Below are 20,142 nucleotides of genomic sequence, written 5' to 3'. Positions count from 1 at the left end.
TAACATTTCTTATAACTTTATAACCCAAAATATCCCAAGATTCAAATATCCTTAAAAGTCTAAATCCTCGAAAACCCTTATCAATTAACCCATTCAATTCTCACTTATTGCTAAACTAGTCCCCAAATTCCTTAATATTTGCAAAATAAAATCTTAACTTCCTCAAAAATCATCCTAATTGGTCCCAAATTTCGAAAAAATCCTACGATTAACCCATAAGTTCTTGGCATTCTTAATTTTCTTCTACACTTTTCTCATGACAAAATTTCAAAAATTTTAAACTTGTTTACCCAAAAATCAATTCTTATAACCAATCCTACCTTTCATCAAACTTAAGATCCCAATTTATATATTCCTATACTCCCAAATATCATTGCAGTCTTCGAATCATTATTCCTTACGTCTAATTCTCAAAAATTAATTCAACTAATAACCACGAATCATAAGTATTTTCTTAGAAAATCTACGTGTCCCAAAAGCATTCATAATAATCACGATTGACTTATGGCCCCAAAAGTAGAACGTCAATACTAAAACCTAAAAATCAACATAATCCAATTCCACGACAAAACCAACATGCGTTAAAATCAAATAATTTCTTATTTCATATCGTATCACGTATAAAAATTCTAGAGCATATAAAACATTTATCATCATAATGCTATTAAACATGCGACGTGAACATATAAGGCATGTACTTATGCAGGTAACATCATAAAATCATATAAAACATGTAAACTTACAAGTTTGAGGCTTGACGACTGAGCTTCCCGGCACGGATAATGGCACAACCCTTTCCAGGACCTTTGCTCTGATACCAACTGTAACGCCCCAGATTCGACGAACGTCCTCACTGTACCAAGACGTGTCTTTCCAGCGTGCTTATGTACTCACTCACACGCACGCACCCTGGAAAACTTACCAGGAGGTCATCCATCCTGCGCACATGATGCTTCCATAGTGCCTCCCTCGTGTTTCTGTGTTTGGCTCGAGCCAGCTCGAGCCACCCTGCACCAACTCATGGTCATACCCCCCTAGGAACCCTCCTGGACCCTTAGAACCCATAGGACTCGAACCTAGTTGAAAACCGAAGCCATACATCAGCTACCAGCCATGGCCGAGAACCCACTTATGCTAGGACTCTAAGTTTTCTTGCGTAGCCTCTTAACCAACGAGCCATCTCTTGAACCAGCCCAACCTGCACCCTCCTAAGACCCTAAAGAATCGCCCTAGCCCAGCCCAAAGCCCCCTGGCCGAGCCTTTTAACCCTGCACAAGTTGAACACCATGCACAGCCCTTTGATCACCTCTCGGGTGGGAGTCCTAGCTTGCTAGGACTCCTCCCCAGCCCTGGTCTCGAGTCCTAGCGTGGCTAGGACTCTCTTCCCGACTCAAACCTGGTCCTAGCCCAGCCCCGATCCCATACGAACCCAAGCCAAGCCCTTAACTCACAAAACCGAGCCCTCAAGCCCCATGTGATAACTGCTGGTTCCATCTACTTTTATGCTCATGATGTGCAACGTTTTAGTTGTGTTCTTTGGACCCTAACTAGTGTAAAAACATGCTTAATCCATACCCTAACCATGGCAGCCCCTTAACACAAATTAAATCATGATTTTGGAACCAAAATTCAAGAGTTAAACACATGCATATGAATAGTTATGAAAATTGTGAATTGTGTGACTTATTTTCATGCAATTTCATAAAAAATTATGTATTATGGTGTGATGATGCGTAAAAGGAGAATATGGCGTGCCTTTGCGTTTTAAACGCACGAAAAAAAACCATTGACGATTGCGAAGAACGGCGACGAATGATCAGGGCTTGAATTATTTTGCAACTTTCGAATTTTTCCTTGCTTTAAACTTGTGTGTGTGCCGTGTATTTTATTTTAAGAAAGAGTTTGATTTGTGTTGGAGAAGTGGGCGTGAGAATGAATAAGAGTTGGGGAGGGTTTTCATAATTTATATACTAATTAATCCCTTAAACAAGCTTAGGCCCATTAAGCCCTCCAATTAGGCCCACTAGTGCTTGAATAGGAATAAAATAAAATATTATCATAGTTTCGTTTAAAATAAATTTGTGAATTTATTAGCCGGGTTGCTAAAACGTTTGCGTTTTTGGCTCGAGCCACCTCTAGCCACCCTGCACCAACTCATGGTCATCCCCCCTAGGAACCCTACTGGACCCTTAGAACCCATAGGACTCGAACCTAGTTGAAAACCGAAGCCATACATCAGCTACCAGCCATGGCCGAGAACCCATTTATGCTAGGACTCTAAGTTTTCTTGCGTAGCTTCTTAACCAACGAGTCATCCCTTGAACCAGCCCAACCTGCACCCTCCTAGGACCCTAAAGAATCGCCCTAGCCCAGTCCAGAGCCCCCTGGTCTCGAGTCCTAGCGTGGCTAGGACTCTCTTCCTGACTCAAACTTGGTCCTAGCCCAGTCCCGGTCCCATACGAACCCAAGCCAAGCCCTTAACTCACAAAACCGAGCCCTCAAGCCCCGTGTGATAACTACTGGTTCCATCTACTATTATGCGCATGATGTGCAACGTTTTAGTTGTGTTCTTTGAACCCTAACTAGTGTAAAAACATGCTTAATCCATACCCTAACCATGGCAGCCCCTTAACACAAATTAAATCATGATTTTGGAACCAAAATTCAAGAGTTAAACACATGCATATGAATAGTTACGAAAATTGTGAATTGTGTGACTTATTTTCATGCAATTTCATAAAAAATTATGTAATATGGTGTGATGATGCGTAAAAGAAGAATATGGCGTGCCTTTGCGTTTTAAACGCACGAAAAAAAAAACCATTGACGATTGCGAAGAACGGCGACGAATGATCAGGGCTTGAATTATTTTGCAACTTTCGAATTTTTCCTTGCTTTAAACTTGTGTGTGTGTCGTGTATTTTATTGAAAGAAAGAGTTTCATTTGTGTTGGAGAAGTTGGCGTGGGAATGAATAAGAGTTGGGGAGGGTTTTCATAATTTATATACTAATTAATCCCTTAAACAAGCTTAGGCCCATTAAGCCCTCCAATTAGGCCCACTAGTGCTTGAATAGGAATAAAATAAAATATTATCATAGTTTTGTTTAAAATAAATTTGTGAATTTATTAGCCGGGTTGCTAAAACGTTTGCGTTTTTGTTAAAAATCCAACACCGATAAAAATTATGTCACGGCTTATAAAATCACCTCAAAACCCCTTATTTTCAAAAAAATAAGAAAAAGCATCACCCATATTTTAAATAATTAAAAAAAATTATTTAATAAAAACATTTTCTATTTTTTCAGCTCTCGGTCTCCGTTCCTTGATCGCAACTCGAATAACCTTTAAAAATTACATTTTAATGCAACCATGTAGAAAAATATATTTTAAACATACTAATATGCACCACATAATTAATTTATGCAATTAAAACATTTAATTAAAATACAAAGAATTTAATAATTGCATGCATGTGGTTCGCGTGGACCTTTAAATTTTCGGGGCGTTACAATCTTCCCCCCCTTAAATTGAATTTCGTCCTCGAAATTCACTTATCCTTATTAACCCAATGTTTAGATTCAGTTCTAGTATCCCAAAAATCCATTCTTCCGCTGCGCTATTCTGATCAAACTTAAATTCTAGAATGTCCTTACGTCTCCTTGATCCCAATTGTTTTTACCTTCTAAATCCTTATTTTCGAATTGCAACTTAAACAGACCCATAATGACTTAGTGCTATTACTACTATAACCTCGAATTTCAATTTTTCTTACAATTCTCAATATTAAATGATGAATGACCAGACTTGTCGTATATTATTTTCCTTATTTTATACCCAAAATATTCATCAACTTATCAAATTTCAATCTTAAAATCCCAAACGCATCAGCTAACGCTTAGATTTTCAAGCCTAATATCGATTCATCCTACAATACCTTGATTAACATTTCTTATAACTTTATAACCCAAAATATCCCAAGGTTCAAATATCCTTAAAAGTCTAAATCCTCGAAAACCCTTATCAATTAACCCATTCAATTCTCACTTATTGCTAAACTAGTCCCCAAATTCCTTAATATTTGCAAAATAAAATCTTAATTTCCTCAAAAATCATCCTAATTGGTCCCAAATTTCGAAAAAATCCTACGATTAACCCATAAGTTCTTGGCATTCTTAATTTTCTTCTACACTTTTCCCATGACAAAATTTCAAAAATTTTAAACTTGTTTACCCAAAAATCAATTCTTATAACCAATCTTACCTTTCATCAAACTTAAGATCCCAATTTATATATTCCTATACTCCCAAATATCATTGCAGTCTTCGAATCATTATTCCTTACGTCTAATTCTCAAAAATTAATTCAACTAATAACCACGAATCATAAGTATTTTCTTAGAAAATCTACGTGTCCCAAAAGCATTCATAATAATCACGATTGACTTATGGCCCCAAAAGTAGAACGTCAATACTAAAACCTAAAAATCAACATAATCCAATTCCACGACAAAACCAACATGCGTTAAAATCAAATAATTTCTTATTTCATATCGTATCACGTATAAAAATTCTAGAGCATATAAAACATTTATCATCATAATGCTATTAAACATGCGACGTGAACATATAAGGCATGTACTTATGCAGGTAACATCATAAAATCATATAAAACATGTAAACTTACAAGTTTGAGGCTTGACGACTGAGCTTCCCGGCACGGATAATGGCACAACCCTTTCCAGGACCTTTGGTTTGATACCAACTGTAACGTCCCAGATTCGACGACTGTCCTCACTGTACCAAGACGTGACTTTCCAGCCACCTTTGGCTCGAGCCACCTCTAGCCACCCTGCACCAACTCATGGTCATCCCCCCTAGGAACCCTACTGGACCTTTAGAACCCATAGGACTCGAACCTAGTTGAAAACCGAAGCCATACATCAGCTACGAGCCATGGCCGAGAACCCACTTATGCTAGGACTCTAAGTTTTCTTGCGTAGCCTCTTAACCAACGAGCCATCCCTTGAACCAGCCCAACCTGCACCCTCCTAGGACCCTAAAGAATCGCCCTAGCCCAGTCCAGAGCCCCCTGGCCGAGCCTTTTAACCCTGCACAAGCTGAATACCATGCACAGCCCCTTGATCACCTCTCGGGTGAGAGTCCTAGCTTGCTAGGACTCCTCCCCAGCCCTGGTCTCGAGTCCTAGCGTGGCTAGGACTCTCTTCCTGACTCATACCTTGTCCTAGCCCAGTCCTAGTCCCATACGAACCCAAGCCAAGCCCTTAACTCAAAAAACCGAGCCCTCAAGCCCCATGTGATAACTGGTGGTTCCATCTACTATTATGCTCATGATGTGCAACGTTTTAGTTGTGTTCTTTGGACCCTAACTAGTGTAAAAACATGCTTAATCCATACCCTAACCATGGCAGCCCCTTAACACAAATTAAATCATGATTTTGGAACCAAAATTCAAGAGTTAAACACATGCATATGAATAGTTACGAAAATTGTGAATTGTGTGACTTATTTTCATTCAATTTCATAAAAAATTATGTAATATGGTGTGATGATGCGTAAAAGGAGAATATGACGTGCCTTTGCGTTTTAAACGCACGAAAAAAAAAACCATTGACGATTGCGAAGAACGGCGACGAACGATCAGGGCTTGAATTATTTTGCAACCTTCGAATTTTTTCTTGCTTTACACTTGTGTGTGTGCCGTGTATTTTATTGAAAGAAAGAGTTTGATTTGTGTTGGAGAAGTGGGCGTGAGAATGAATAAGAGTTGGGGAGGGTTTTCATAATTTATATACTAATTAATCCCTTAAACAAGCTTAGGCCCATTAAGACCTCCAATTAGGCCCACTAGTGCTTGATTAGGAATTAAATAAAATATTATCATAGTTTTGTTTAAAATAAATTTTTGAATTTATTAGCCGGGTTGCTAAAACGTTTGCGTTTTTGTTAAAAATCCAACACCGATAAAAATTATGTCACGGCGTATAAAATCACCTCAAAACCCCTTATTTTCAAAAAAATAAGAAAAAGCATCACCCCTATTTTAAATAATTAAAAACAATTATTTAATAAAAAAATTTTCTATTTTTTCAGCCATCGGTCTCCGTTCCTCGATCGCAACTCGAATAACCTTTAAAAATTACATTTTAATGCAACCATGTAGAAAAATATATTTTAAACATGCCAATATGCACCACATAATTAATTTATGCAATTAAAACATTTAATTAAAATACAAAGAATTTAATAATTGCATGTATGTGGTTCGCGTGGACCATTAAATTTTCGGGGCGTTACAATAGAAGTATGAGAGCGTACAGTTGACAAATGCTAAAACAATATTGATAGGTATTAGTAGGTACATCTTCTTTTCGGGAGCTCATCATTAAAAAAACTCTGAAATTGTTGTGCTTGACTTGGGGCAATTATGTGATTGCTGACCCTCTAGAATATTTTCTATTGTGCGTTTGAGTGCAGACATAAGTATATTGGACAAGACCTGTGTTGCAACAGTGATGACAGTAATTGAATTTGAGATGTTACATCAAGCTTTTGGTACATAAGGCTAGGTCATGTAGGTGAAAGAGGGTTGATGGAATTATCAAAGCTAGGTCTATTCCGCGGTGATAAGATACAAGCACTTGAATTTTGTGACTAATGCATTCTAGGAAAGACAAAGAGAGTCATGTTTGCACAAGGCGAACATACCTCCTCTAAACCACTAGAATACATTTAGACTTGCGGGGGCCTTCCAAGACTCCAACTCATGGTGGATACCGTTACTTTATGTCCAAAGTTGATGATCATTCGAGAAAGGTCTAGACATGTCTTTTGAAAACCAAAGTCCTTAACCAAGTTCAAAGAATGTTACTTGTTATGGAGAATAATTCTGGAGACAAAGTAAAACATCTAAGGACATACAATGGCTTGGAATTTCTTTCCAAAAAGTTCAAAAGTTTCTATACACAAAGAGGTATACCAGACACTATTCAGTACCAGGAACACCACAACAAAATGAATCAGATCTCCATCGAGATTTGGGGAAGCCAACAGAACTTGCACCTGATAAGCTCTTAGGAAATGGAACCCAACATTCTCCAAATAATTTAAGCTCGTATAGGTTGGAAATGGACATACAAAGGAGATAAATCAGACCTCCGTCGATATTTGGGGAAGCATACATGATCTCATATGCATTAAACACGACATAACAAGTGGAGTAATCTGAACCAATGTATCATAAAGATGCAATGTCCAAAAAAATAGGACAATTGGGAAAAGGCTATGAAGGAAAAATTGGACTCTCTGTTGAATAATGAAACTTGACAGCTAGTTGATAAACCTAAAGAGCAAAAATATTGGGATGCATATGGATATTCAAGGTTAAGGAAGACTCTACAGTAGCAAATAAAGTCAAGTTTAAGGTCATAGTGGTAGCAAAGGGATATTATCAAGTTGAGGGGTAGACTTCAATGAAATATAATCCACTGTAATTAAGCATTGCTCAATTAGGTTGTTGTTAGTCATAGTCACTCGAATGGACCTTGAACTAGAACCACTTAATGTAAAAACAACATTCCTACACAGAAACCTTGAAGAGGCCATCTTCTTGGAATTACCATAGGGATACTCACCTACCAATGTCAAGAATAGAGTGTGCTTACTAAAAAGGTCACTGTTTGGGCTAAAGAAAAGTCCTTGGCAATGGTACATGAGGTTCGATGATTTCATGTAGAAAATAAACTTCAAAAGGAGTTCATTTGATAGTTGTTTCTATTTGGAAGATGATGAAGATCACAATAAGACATATCTTCTCCTATATGTGGATGACATGTTCATTGCAATTGTGAATAAAGCAGGAATTGTGGAACTTAAAGGAAAATTGAATTCTGAATTGAAGATGAAGGATCTTGGAGATATCAAAAGATCTTGGGAATGGAGAGAGATAGAAAGAACAAAAGCTTGTTCCTTAGCCAACACACATATATTGAGAAGGTTATGTCCAGATTCAATATAAATGAATCAAAACCAGTGACCACTCCTCTTAGACATAATCTAAAGTTATCTTCAGAACAGTCTCCTGTAAATGATTGGAAAAAGGGTAAATGACTAACATCCATTATGCAAGTGGAGCAAAAGTATCATGTATGAGATGGTATGCAGTAGGCCTGACTTAGCTTATATCGTTAGTGTTATTTCAAGGTTTATGGCAAATCCAGTGAAGGAACATTGGGAAGCTCTCAAATGGACTTTGAGATACTTAAAAGGTTCTACTAGACTTGGCTTATCATTCCATAAACAAGCAAACATGTCACAAGCAGTAGTGGATTTGTAGATGCTGATTTTCCAGGGAATTTAGACACAAAGCAGTCACTTACTGGCTTTGTGTTTAAAGTGTTTGGGACAACAATATGTTGGAAAGCCATGTTACAATCAGTGGTGGTCCTATCAACCTCTGAGATTTAATTAATAGCCACTATTGAAGGAATAAAAGAAGCAATATGGCTCAAGGGATTGATTATTGAGCATAGAATAAAACAAGAACAAGTAACAGTTCACAGTGATAACGAAAGTGCAATACACCTATCAAAGCATCAGGTTTTTCATGAGAGATCAAAACATATTGATGTCAAACTCCATTTTGTACGAAATATAGTTGCAAAATGAGAGTTGAAGTTGGAAGTTGTTGGCACAGAAAATAACCCTGTAGATGCAATGAAAAAAATTGCCTCAAGCTAAGTTTAAGCATTGTTTAAACTTGATTGGGGTGGTGGAAAGAAACTAACTCGAAGAGCAGGAGTGGAGGAGGAAACTAAATTTCAGACAAGGTGGAGATTTGTTGTAAGAAGCGTCCGTCAAGTTGGTGTTGATCAAAGCCGAAGTGTAAATCACCTAGATTGAAGTAGATAACTTGTTGAACTTCGTTCTTGTCATTGGCCTGGACTCCAAGTAAGGCCCAACAAGCAGCAGTGAATAGGGCTCAATAAGGATCAACCCACTTAAGTTTTGATTAGTCGTTGGGGAAGAATAAGTAACAAGCTTACAAAGCTTCAAGCGATAGTTCGTGATTTATTCTTCTTCTTTATTTTTGAAAGATTGTTAAAGTGCACATAAATCATGCGACTTGAGCTCATTGATCGATGATCGTGAGGAATGAAGATGAGCAGAAATGCTTCTTAGTCCAGAAATGAGAGAAATTTTATTCGGAAACGCAACCATACAATTTCACATGCAGTGAAGGCCATTGATCTATATTCTGCTTCCGCAAGAAGAACGAGAAACCGTGCTTTGTTTCTTGGCTTTCCATGAGATTGGGGATTTACTGTGGGGACCCGAACCTAATTCATTTTCTTAATCATTATTAATAATCAATATAACAATTAAGAAATGTGGAACATAAAATTTTTTTCTTTAAAATGTAGGCGCGGAAACGTAATATACTCAATCTAATATACAAGTCAGTATAATGGTACAAATCTCGTACGATATTTATTCATTTCAAACTAAAATCCAGTGACCATCTCAAGTACTGAAAAGCCATCTATTCTAAGTCCGGATCTCCACGCTATTTGTAATCTCTCATCCTCTTCCTGATCCTGATCCTGCCCCACCTGTCGTCATGTACACATACAAACAAGACAACAGCCGGATGACTCCGGTGAGTAATACATCTCAGTATAAACAATGTATACATGCAATCAGATAAAAGCATATATCAAAGCATGAAACATATATCAATATCATGTATCAAATCAGAAGACATATATCGATATAAAGCTGTAAATAAAACTCTAGACTCGTCTCTAATCTAGGGATCCCGGTTCCTGGATATGGGCACCTATATCGAATTTCAGCGATAGGAATGAATCAACTCCTAAGCGACATCAATATAAACCAAACATCCAGTGTCTTGGCGAATCAGCCGAAGACTTGGCACATCAGCCAAAGACTAGGCACATCAGCCTATGACTTGACACCTGCTCTGCTATAAATCAATAGACTAAGGATATCAATCCCAAGAATTGCAAATATCAATGCAATATAATTCAGTATGTGATTTTGGGAAACTCAAGTTGAATCAAACTCGAGTGGTGCAATCCCGGAATCAACATTGATTTATACCTTTCTTTATATCAATCTGACTTTTTCGAAGTCTCGGATTCAAAGCCTGTCAATATCAATCTGGCAATGACAATATCAAGTGTATCGTATCAATATACAACTCAATCAATACTGGATATAATCAGAACTGAATCAATTTCTGTTTCAACAGCATAACTATACAATCTCAATATACCCAGCAATACAAGTCAATAGATATCAATTCCCCCAACTCATAATCAATACATCACAAATCTGATATCAATCCCAGTCAAATCAACTCCGAAAATCATAACAATTCTATACGGTATCCGTTCTTCAATCCGATTTTGATTATACGATGTTTAACATATCAAAAACACCATATATGAATCATATCCGATTCTGACAATAGCATAATTTCAAGTCATATCAAAACGTAATAAAACTTACGTCCAATTGTAGCCTGCGTCGATAGGAAACACGGTACTGTGTCCGGATTCAAAATCTGACAGACGGATCGAAATATAAGGCGTATGGATTTCCTAAGAACCTTTCCCGTTTCCTTTCTTTTCCTCTGAAGAAATCTGAAGGATATATATCTATATATATACCACTTGCATGCCAAGATACGTGGCTGATTTTCCATATTTTGCAAGCGGCACTCGGGCGGTTAATATTTACCGCTCGGGCGCGGAAGTTTCTGTCGAGATACTCAGCTGATCATCTCCTGGCGCTCGGGCGGTAATATTCTACCGCTCGGGCGCCAAACATTCTGTCCAAGAAGTAAACTCATGGTGCATTGGCGCTCGGGCGGTTCTTTTCTACCGCTCGGGCGCCTAGATGTTCGGTCCCACATTTTGGCGCCAGATGTTCGGTCCAACATCTTGGCTTATACTGTAACGATGCCCTGCTTCTTCATTTGAGTTCCTATAACCTCAATTTTGTCCATTAATCAACGTCTGATTACAGTAATTAAATCTCGGGCATTACATTTATCCCCCCCTTAGATATGATTTCGTCATCGAAATCACAGGCAATCAAACAAATATATCAAATCAGATACAATAAGGAATGGAGAATAGAAGCTAAATAAGAATACTCACATCAATGAAACAACTCGGGAAATCTTTGTCTCATATCTGACTCCATTTCCCATGTAGCTTCTTCAATGCCATGCCGACTCCATTGAACTTTCACAAGTGGAATTGTCTTCGTTCGGAGCTGCTTTTTCCTTTCGATCGAGAATCTGAATCGGCTTCTCGAAATAACTCACCGTCTCGTCCAGTTCGGCCTCGTCCGGCTGATAAATATGTGAAGAATCTGGCATGTACTTCCGCAATAATGATACATGAATGACATCATGTATTCCAGATAATGAAGGCGGCAAAGCGAGTCGATAGGCACTATCTCCTATCTACTCGAGAATCTCATACGGCCCAATGTATCGTGGAGACAACTTTCCTTCCTTGGCAAATCTGACAATTCCTCGGAAATGTGAAATCTTCAAAAATACTCGGTCTCCTGTCTCAAATACCAATGGTCTACGTCGAACATTGGCATATTTGGCCTGTCTATCTTGAGCTGCCTTCATTCTTTTCTGTATCAGCTTCACTTTCTTCGTCATATCTCTGATCAGGTCAGATCCAATCTCAGGACTTCAGAGATATCATCCCAATATAAAGGGGATCGACACTTCTTTCCGTACAACGCCTCGAAAGGAGCCATCTCAATACTTGTCTGATAGCTATTGTTGTACGAAAATTCACAAAGTGGCAATGCATCTTGCCAACTAGTGCTGAAATCAAGCACTACAGCTCTAAGCATATCTTACAATGTCTGGATAGTCCGCTCCGACTGTCCGTCGGTCTGTGGATGATATGCGGTACTCAGATGCAACTTCGTACCTAAAGCCTGTTGCAAACTCTGCCAGAAGTGCGAAGTAAACCGAGGATCACGGTCTGAAACAATCGACTTCGGCACTCCGTGCAATCTGACCACCTCTTTGACATAAATTTCTTCCATCTGGTCATGTCGGTACGTTATCTTGTACGAAATAAAGCATGCGGATTTGGTCAATCTATCAATCACGACCCAAATCGCATCGCAACCTCGGGAAGATCTCGGTAGCTTCGTCCCAATATCCATGGAAATGTGAACTCATTTCCATTCAGGAATCGATAAACTCTGTAATAATCCTCCTGGTTTCTTTCTTTCCGCTTTCACCTGTTGGCAATTCAGACATTTGGAAACATATTCTGCAATATTAGCTTTCATCTGTTTCCACCAAAATTGTCTTTTTAAATCATTATACATTTTCCTGCCACCAGGATGAATACTGAATCGACTGCTATACGCTTCGGACAATATCTGTCGTTTCAAATCGGAAACATTCGGCACAACAAGACGATTATTCACATACAATACACTATCCCGTACCTGATACTCCGATCTATGCCCTGCTCTAACCATCGATACCGAATTCTGAACATTCTGATCATTTTTCTGAGCCGCTTTAACTCTCAAAATCAGCTCTCGTTCGACTTGAACAACATATAATCTCATCGGTCTACAATCTGTCTCAAATACTAATCCAGACAAACAGCAATCTTCAATCATATTCGAAACACCAATCGTCGATAATGATAAAGAACATAACTTTCGACTCAGTGCATCAGCTGCTGCATTGGATTTCCCTGGATAGGACTTGATTTCACAATCAAAATCCTTCAATAAATCAAGCCATCTTCGCTGCCTCATATTCAATTCGGACTGTGAAAACAAATATTTCAGACTTTTATGATCAGAATGAATCAAAAACTTCTCACCGTACAGGTAGTGTCGCCATATCTTCAATACAAAGACGATGGCAGCCAATTCAAGATCATGAATTGGGTAGCGAGTCTCGTGTGGTTTCAGCTGTCTCGAGGCCATACGCAATAACATGCCCTCGCTGCATCAGAATACAACCCAATCCTCGGTGAGATGTATCACAATAAACCACAAAGTCACCAGTACCTGATGGAATCGTCAAGATCGGAGCACTGGTCAATCTTTTCTTCAATTCAAGAAAACTGGTCTCACATTCTTCAGACCAGACAAATGGAGCATTTTTCTGAGTCAACTGAGTAATAGGCTTGGCAATACTCGAGAAATCTTTAATAACACGTCGATAATATCCTGCCAAACCCATAAAACTGCGAATCTCGGGCACTGAAGTCGGTCTCGGCCAAGAAATCACGGCTTCAACCTTACTGGGATCAACTGATATCCCGTCTCTGGATATAATATGCCCCAGAAATACTACATGTCTCAACCAAAACTCGCATTTCGACAGTTTAGCATATAACTTCTCAGCCCTCAGAATTTTCAACACAGTTCTTAAATGCTTGGCATGTTCAATAATATTCTTCGAATATATCAAAATATCATCAATGAATATAATTACAAACTCATCGAGGTATCTATGAAAAACACGGTTCATCAATCCCATAAATACTGCTGGTGCATTAGTCAAACCAAATGGCATGACAATAAATTCATAGTGTCCATACCTGGTTCTGAATGCTGTCTTCGAGATATCAGAATCCCTAACTCTCAGCTGATGATATCCAAATCTCATATCGATCTTGGAATATACAGATGAACCCTGCAACTGATCAAACAAATCATCAATGCAAGGCAAATGATATTTTTCTTTACCAGTTGCTTTGTTCAGTTGCCGGTAATCGATACAGAGTCTCATCGAACCGTCTTTCTTTCTCACAAACAGTACGGGAGCACCCCAAGGAGATACACTCGGTCTGATATACCCTTGGCCAGTAAATCCTCCAACTGTTCTTTCAACTCTTTCAACTCAATCGGTGCCATTCTATACGGAGCCCTCGAAATCGGAACTGTACCTGGCATCAACTCAATGCTGAAGTCGATCTCTCGAATCGGAGGCAAACCAGGAATCTCATCTGGGAAGACATCAACAAACTCGCAAACCACTGGCAAATCGGCCAATGATGGACTCGATTTCAGTAAATCAACTGAATAGACAAGGAATCCCTCCGCTCCTTTCTGCAATAACCGAGTCATAGACAATATGGATATCAAAGGAATTCTAGATCGAGAACCCTTACCGTAGAATTTTCACTTATCAGCCATATCGGTCTGAATCTTGCAATCTTGTGGAAACAATCGACAGTAGCTCTATACTTGGTCAACATATCGATACCGATAATACAGTCAAAATCAGACAACCCAAGCACAATACAAGTCTAACTCAATCTCATGTCCGTCATACTGTAGTATACAATGTTTCACAGAATTTACCGATATCAAACCTGTCCCCAAATGAGAAGAGACAGACACTACAGACGATAATGACTCAACAGGCAATGCATGACTCAATGCAAATTTCTCAGAAATAAACAGTATGAGAAGCACAAGTATCAATCAATACATAAGCAGGGTAACCACATAAAGAACAGTTACCTACAACGACGTCATCTGGTGCTTCCTGAGCTTGCTCCTCTGTCAAAGCAAATACTCGGGCCTGCTGTCTCGGAGGCTGGCTCCCTGTCTGGCATCCTCCTGGCCTTGGCTGTGACTGAGGAGTCGTCGGTGGTGGCTGAAAGGAATGTACAGTGGATGATCGTCCACCTGTCTGAGCCACGGATCCAGATGACTCCGCTCCCTGGGATCTCTTCGCACCTCTTTGTGGACACACCCTAGCAAAGTATCCGGACTGCCTGCAGATATGGCAACTACCAAATACTCCTTGGCATTGCTCCGTGGGATGTCTCCCTCCGCAAGTCTTGCAACTAAACTCCAGTATAACTCTGTTTGGATCCACTGGAGCCAGAAGAACTGCTCCCTGATTTCTTGAACTGCTTTCCTCGAGCTTTCAGAAAATCCTTCTTTCCGCTACTGCTGCTGCCACCCTCAAATCTGGGAGGAGGTTGTTGTGGCCCCGGTGCTGGAAGAACATATGAAGCTTCCTTTTGTCTCATCAGACCAGCTTCAGCTCCTTTAGATCGATTAAGAGCATCAGTGAAATTGTTCGGTCGCCCGGTGTTCACCAACGTAAAAATCTCGGGGTTTAACCCATTGATGAACTGATTCAGCAATAGCTTCCTCATTCTCGGCCACATGTGGAGCAAATCGTAGCAATGTAGAGAACTTGGTCACATATTCCTCGATGTTTAGCTGACCCTGTCTCAAGTTTGCAAATTCTGCTCCCTTATCCTTCCTGTATGACACTGGAAAGAATCTCTGATAAAATTCAGTTCTAAATACATTCCAGGTAATAGTCGTACCTCGATGCTCTAATGCTACTTTTGTTGTAATCCACCAGTTCTTGGCAACCTCATGCAACTGGTGTCCTATCAGTCGAACTCGTCGCTCATCTGTATAATCCAACGAATCAAACAGCATTTCTATGTCATCTAACCAGTTCTCACAGTCAACAGAAGTCTCTGTCCCTTTCAGGATTGGCGGTTTGAACGACTGAAACCTTTTTAACAGTGTCTCCATCGGAGTTGCGGTCACATCCATCGGAGGATTCGAAGTGCTACCCTGTTCTGGTATTCTTCGAGGAGGCATATCTGATTACCAAAAGGATTAGTAACCAAATATAACAAACCTGTTTCAGCCCTCCTCTGATCATCTTACTGCTGATCAAGAATCGGTTCTGATTCATTCTCAATAACACACGTTACAAAATCAAATCAGATAAATAGACAAACATGCATTTTAAAGCAGTAACACATGCTAGCAATCAAAAGCAAGGAATGAAAACTCATTCTACCCCGCTCACTAGCTCCTATCTCAGTCTAAGGTACCTACTGCTCTGATACCACCTGCTGTGGGGACCCGAACCTAATTCGTTTTCTTAATCATTATTAATAATCAATATAACAATTAAGAAATGTGGAACATAAATTTTTTTTCTTTAAAATGTAGGCACGGAAACGTAATATACTCAATCTAATATACATGTCAGTATAATGGTACAAATCTCGTACGATATTTATTCATTTCAAACTAAAGTCCAGTGACCATCTCAAGTACTGAAAAGCCATCTATTCTAAGTCCGCATCTCCACGCTATTTGTAATCTCTCATCCTCTTCCTGATCCTGATCCTGCCCCACCTGTCGTCATGCACACATACAAACAAGACAACAGCCGGATAACTCCGGTGAGAAATACATCCCAGTATAAACAATGTATACATGCAATCAGATAAAAGCATATATCAAAGCATGAAACATATATCAATATCATGTATCAAATCAGAAGACATATATCGATATAAAGCTGTAAATAAAACTCTAGACTCGTCATCTCAGACTCGACTCATCTCTAATCTAGGGATCCCGGTTCCTGGATATGGGCACCTATATCGAATTTCAGCGATAGGAATGAATCAACTCCTAAGCGACATCAATATAAACCAAACATCCAGTGTCTTGGCGAATCAGCCGAAGACTTGGCACATCAGCCAAAGACTAGGCACATCAGCCTATGACTTGACACCTGCTTCTGCTATAAATCAATAGACTAAGGATATCAATCCCAAGAATTGCAAATATCAATGCAATATAATTCAGTATGTGATTTTGGGAAACTCAAGTTGAATCAAACTCGAGTTGTGCAATCCCGAATCAACATTGATTTATACCTTTCTTTATATCAATCGGACTCTGTCGAAGTCTCGGATTCAAAGACTGTCAATATCAATCTGGCAATGACAATATCGAGTGTATCGTATTAATATACAACTCAATCAATACTGGATATAATCAGAACTGAATCAATTTCTGTTTCAACAGCATAACTGTACAATCTCAATATACCCAGCAATACAAGTCAATAGATATCAATTCCCCCAACTCATAATCAATACATCACAAATCTGATATCAATCTCAGTCAAATCAACTCCAAAAATCATAACAATTCTATACGGTATCCGTTCTTCAATCCGATTTTGATTATACGATGTTTAACATATCAGAAACACCATATATGAATCATATCCGATTCTGACAATAGCATAATTTCAAGTCATATCAAAACGTAATAAAACTTAGTCCAATTGTAGCCTGCGTCGATAGAAACACGGTACTGTGTCCGGATTCAAAATCTGACGGACGGATCGAAATATAAGGCGTAAGGATTTCCTAAGAACCTTTCTCGTTTCCTTTCTTTTCCTCTGAATAAATCTGAAGGATATATATCTATATATATATACCACTTGCATGCCAAGATACGTGGCTGATTTTCCATATTTTTCAAGCGGCGCTCGGGCGGTTAATCTTTACCGCTCGAGCGCGGAAGTTTCTGTCGAGATACTCAGCTGATCATCTCCTGGCGCTCGGGCGGTAATATTCTACCGCTCGGGCACCAAACATTCTGTCCAAGAAGTAAACTCATGGTGCATTGGCGCTCGGGCAGTTCTTTTCTACCGCTCGGGCGCCAGATGTTCGGTCCAACATCTTGGCGCCAGATGTTCGGTCCAACATCTTGGCTTATACTGTAACGATGCCCTGCTTCTTCATTTGAGTTCATATAACCTCAATTATGTCCATTAATCAACGTCTGATTACAGTAATTAAATCTCGGGTATTACATTTACCATGTGTAATGAAATACCCAGAAATAGACTTACGACTCATGGGACAAGATGCCCAGTCCGAATCGCAATAAGCATACAAGTTAAAATCACATGAAGCTGATAAGAAAATACCCATTCCAGGAGATCCTTTCAGATAGCCAATAACTCGTTCCGCTGCACGCATGTGAGATGATTTTGGAGCTTGCAGTGAATTGACTGATATGTTGGACAACAAAACAAATGTCAGGGCGGGTAATGGTGAGATAAATGAGGCGCCCAATGAGCCGTTGAAAGATAGTAAGATCAGGAAGAAGAGGATCAGTGGCAGAGTGAGACTGCATGGTGGCTAAGATTGCATCAAAAACAGAGGAAGTTAACTTGAGGTGTTGTTCCAGTAGGAGTAAAAAACGGCTTACAACCAGCCATGCCAGTATCTGAGATCAATTTAAGGGCATATTTACGTTGATTCAAACAAATCCCTTGCATAGACTGAGCAACCTCGAGCCCCAAAAAATACTTGAGAGGACCAAGATCCTTGATAGCAAACTTGGAATGGAGATAAGACTTCAATGCTACAATAGACTCATGATCAGTGCTGGAAATAACAATGTCATCCACATAAACCAAAGGAATGGTAATATAGGAAGCACGTCGCTTGATAAATAGGGAGTGATCATGCACCGATTGTGTGAAACCATATCGAATTATCACGGAACAAAACTTCGAATTCAATTGACGAGAATCTTGCTTTAATCCATATAAATATTTCAATAATTTGCAAGCAAGATTCTTTTTTTGTCGTTCAAAACCTGTAAGAATTGACATATATATATATATATATCCTCGGTGAGATCACCTTGTAAAAAAGCATTAGTGACATCAATCTGATATAAAGGCCATCGTTTGGCAGCAGCAATTGACAAGAGGCATCGAACCGTGACGATTTTTGCAACAGGGGAAAAGGTGTCGTCATAATCTATCCCATATTGTTGAGTATATCCTTTAGCCACAAGTCGTGCTTTGAATTTGTTAACACTTCCATCCGCATTATACTTAATCTTATAAACCCAACGACATCCAATAGGTTTCTTGCCCGGAGGAAGTAGCACGATTGCCCAAGTTTTGTTGGCCTCAAGGGCTTCAATCTCAGCCGCCATAGCCTGTTTCTATCTTGGATCAGAAGAAGCCTCTTTAAAAGAGATGGGTTCGGAAATTTGAGAGATTGATGCAAGATGTAACGCCCCGAAAATTTTAAGGTTCACGTAAACCACATGCGCGCAAGTTATTAAATTATTTGTATTTTAAATTAATTATTTTAATTGCATGAATTAATTATGTTGTGCATACTTGCATGTTTAAACTATATTTTTCTACATGATTGCACTAAAATGTATTTTTAAAATGTTATTCGAGTTGCGATCGAGGAACGGAGACCGATGGCTGAAAAATAGAAAAAAAAAATTTATTAAATAATTGTTTTTAATTATTTACAATAATGGGTGATGCTTTTTCTTATTTTTGAAATTAAGGGGTTTTGAGGTGATTTTATACGTCGGGACGTAAATTTTATCGGTGTTGGTTTTTCAACTAAAATACGAGCTTTTTGGCAACCCGGCTAATAAATTCACAAAATTATTTTTATTATTTAATTAAATACTAATGGGCCTAATTAAAACACTTAATGGGCCTAAGCCTTGTTACTAGAATAATTAACTATTTAAAACACAATTAAACCCCATAACCCTTCCCCCACTCACGTTAAACAATTCTCCCCACACTCAATTCACGGCACACACAGATTATTGAAGAAGAAACCTTCAAAAATTCAAGGAAACAACCAAGGTTTTGGAAGAGAAATCATCCTAGGGTCTCCTACGTCGAAGTTCTTCGCATCGCCATCGAATATTTGTGCGTTTAAAACGCAAAGGCACGCCATATTCTCCTTTTACTCATCATCACACCATAGTATTTGTTTATGCATGATTTTTAAAGAAAAACATAGCACACAAGTTAAATTTTCGTAACTACATGCTTATGTGTTCTAAATTGGTGTTTTTAATTTCCAAAATCATGTTTTTATGTGTTTAAAAGGGCTGCCATGATTAGGACTTGATCAAGCATGAATTTATACAAGTTTAGGGTCATAAAATTCAACCGAAAACACTGCACAAATAAGAAACACAAAAGCTGGAAGCACTTTTCTATCATGAGGTTGAGGGGCTCGGTTTTATGAGTTGCAGGACTTGGCTTTGGTTCGGTTGGGACAAGGGCATGGCTAGGGTCTGTTATGGGTCACGGGTAGAGTCCTATCCACGCTAGGACTCGAGTCATGGGCTGGGGAAGGAGTCCTAGCTTGCTAGGACTCCCACCCGAGAGTTGAGGGAGGTTGAGCGCAGGTTCTATGGTCTGCGCAGATGGATTGTGGGCTCGGCCAGGGG

The sequence above is a fragment of the Primulina tabacum genome, chromosome 9 (genome assembly GCF_025594145.1).
Source record: "Primulina tabacum isolate GXHZ01 chromosome 9, ASM2559414v2, whole genome shotgun sequence".
Taxonomy (NCBI): domain Eukaryota; kingdom Viridiplantae; phylum Streptophyta; class Magnoliopsida; order Lamiales; family Gesneriaceae; genus Primulina; species Primulina tabacum.
Note: the sequence above shows the minus strand (reverse complement) of the source record.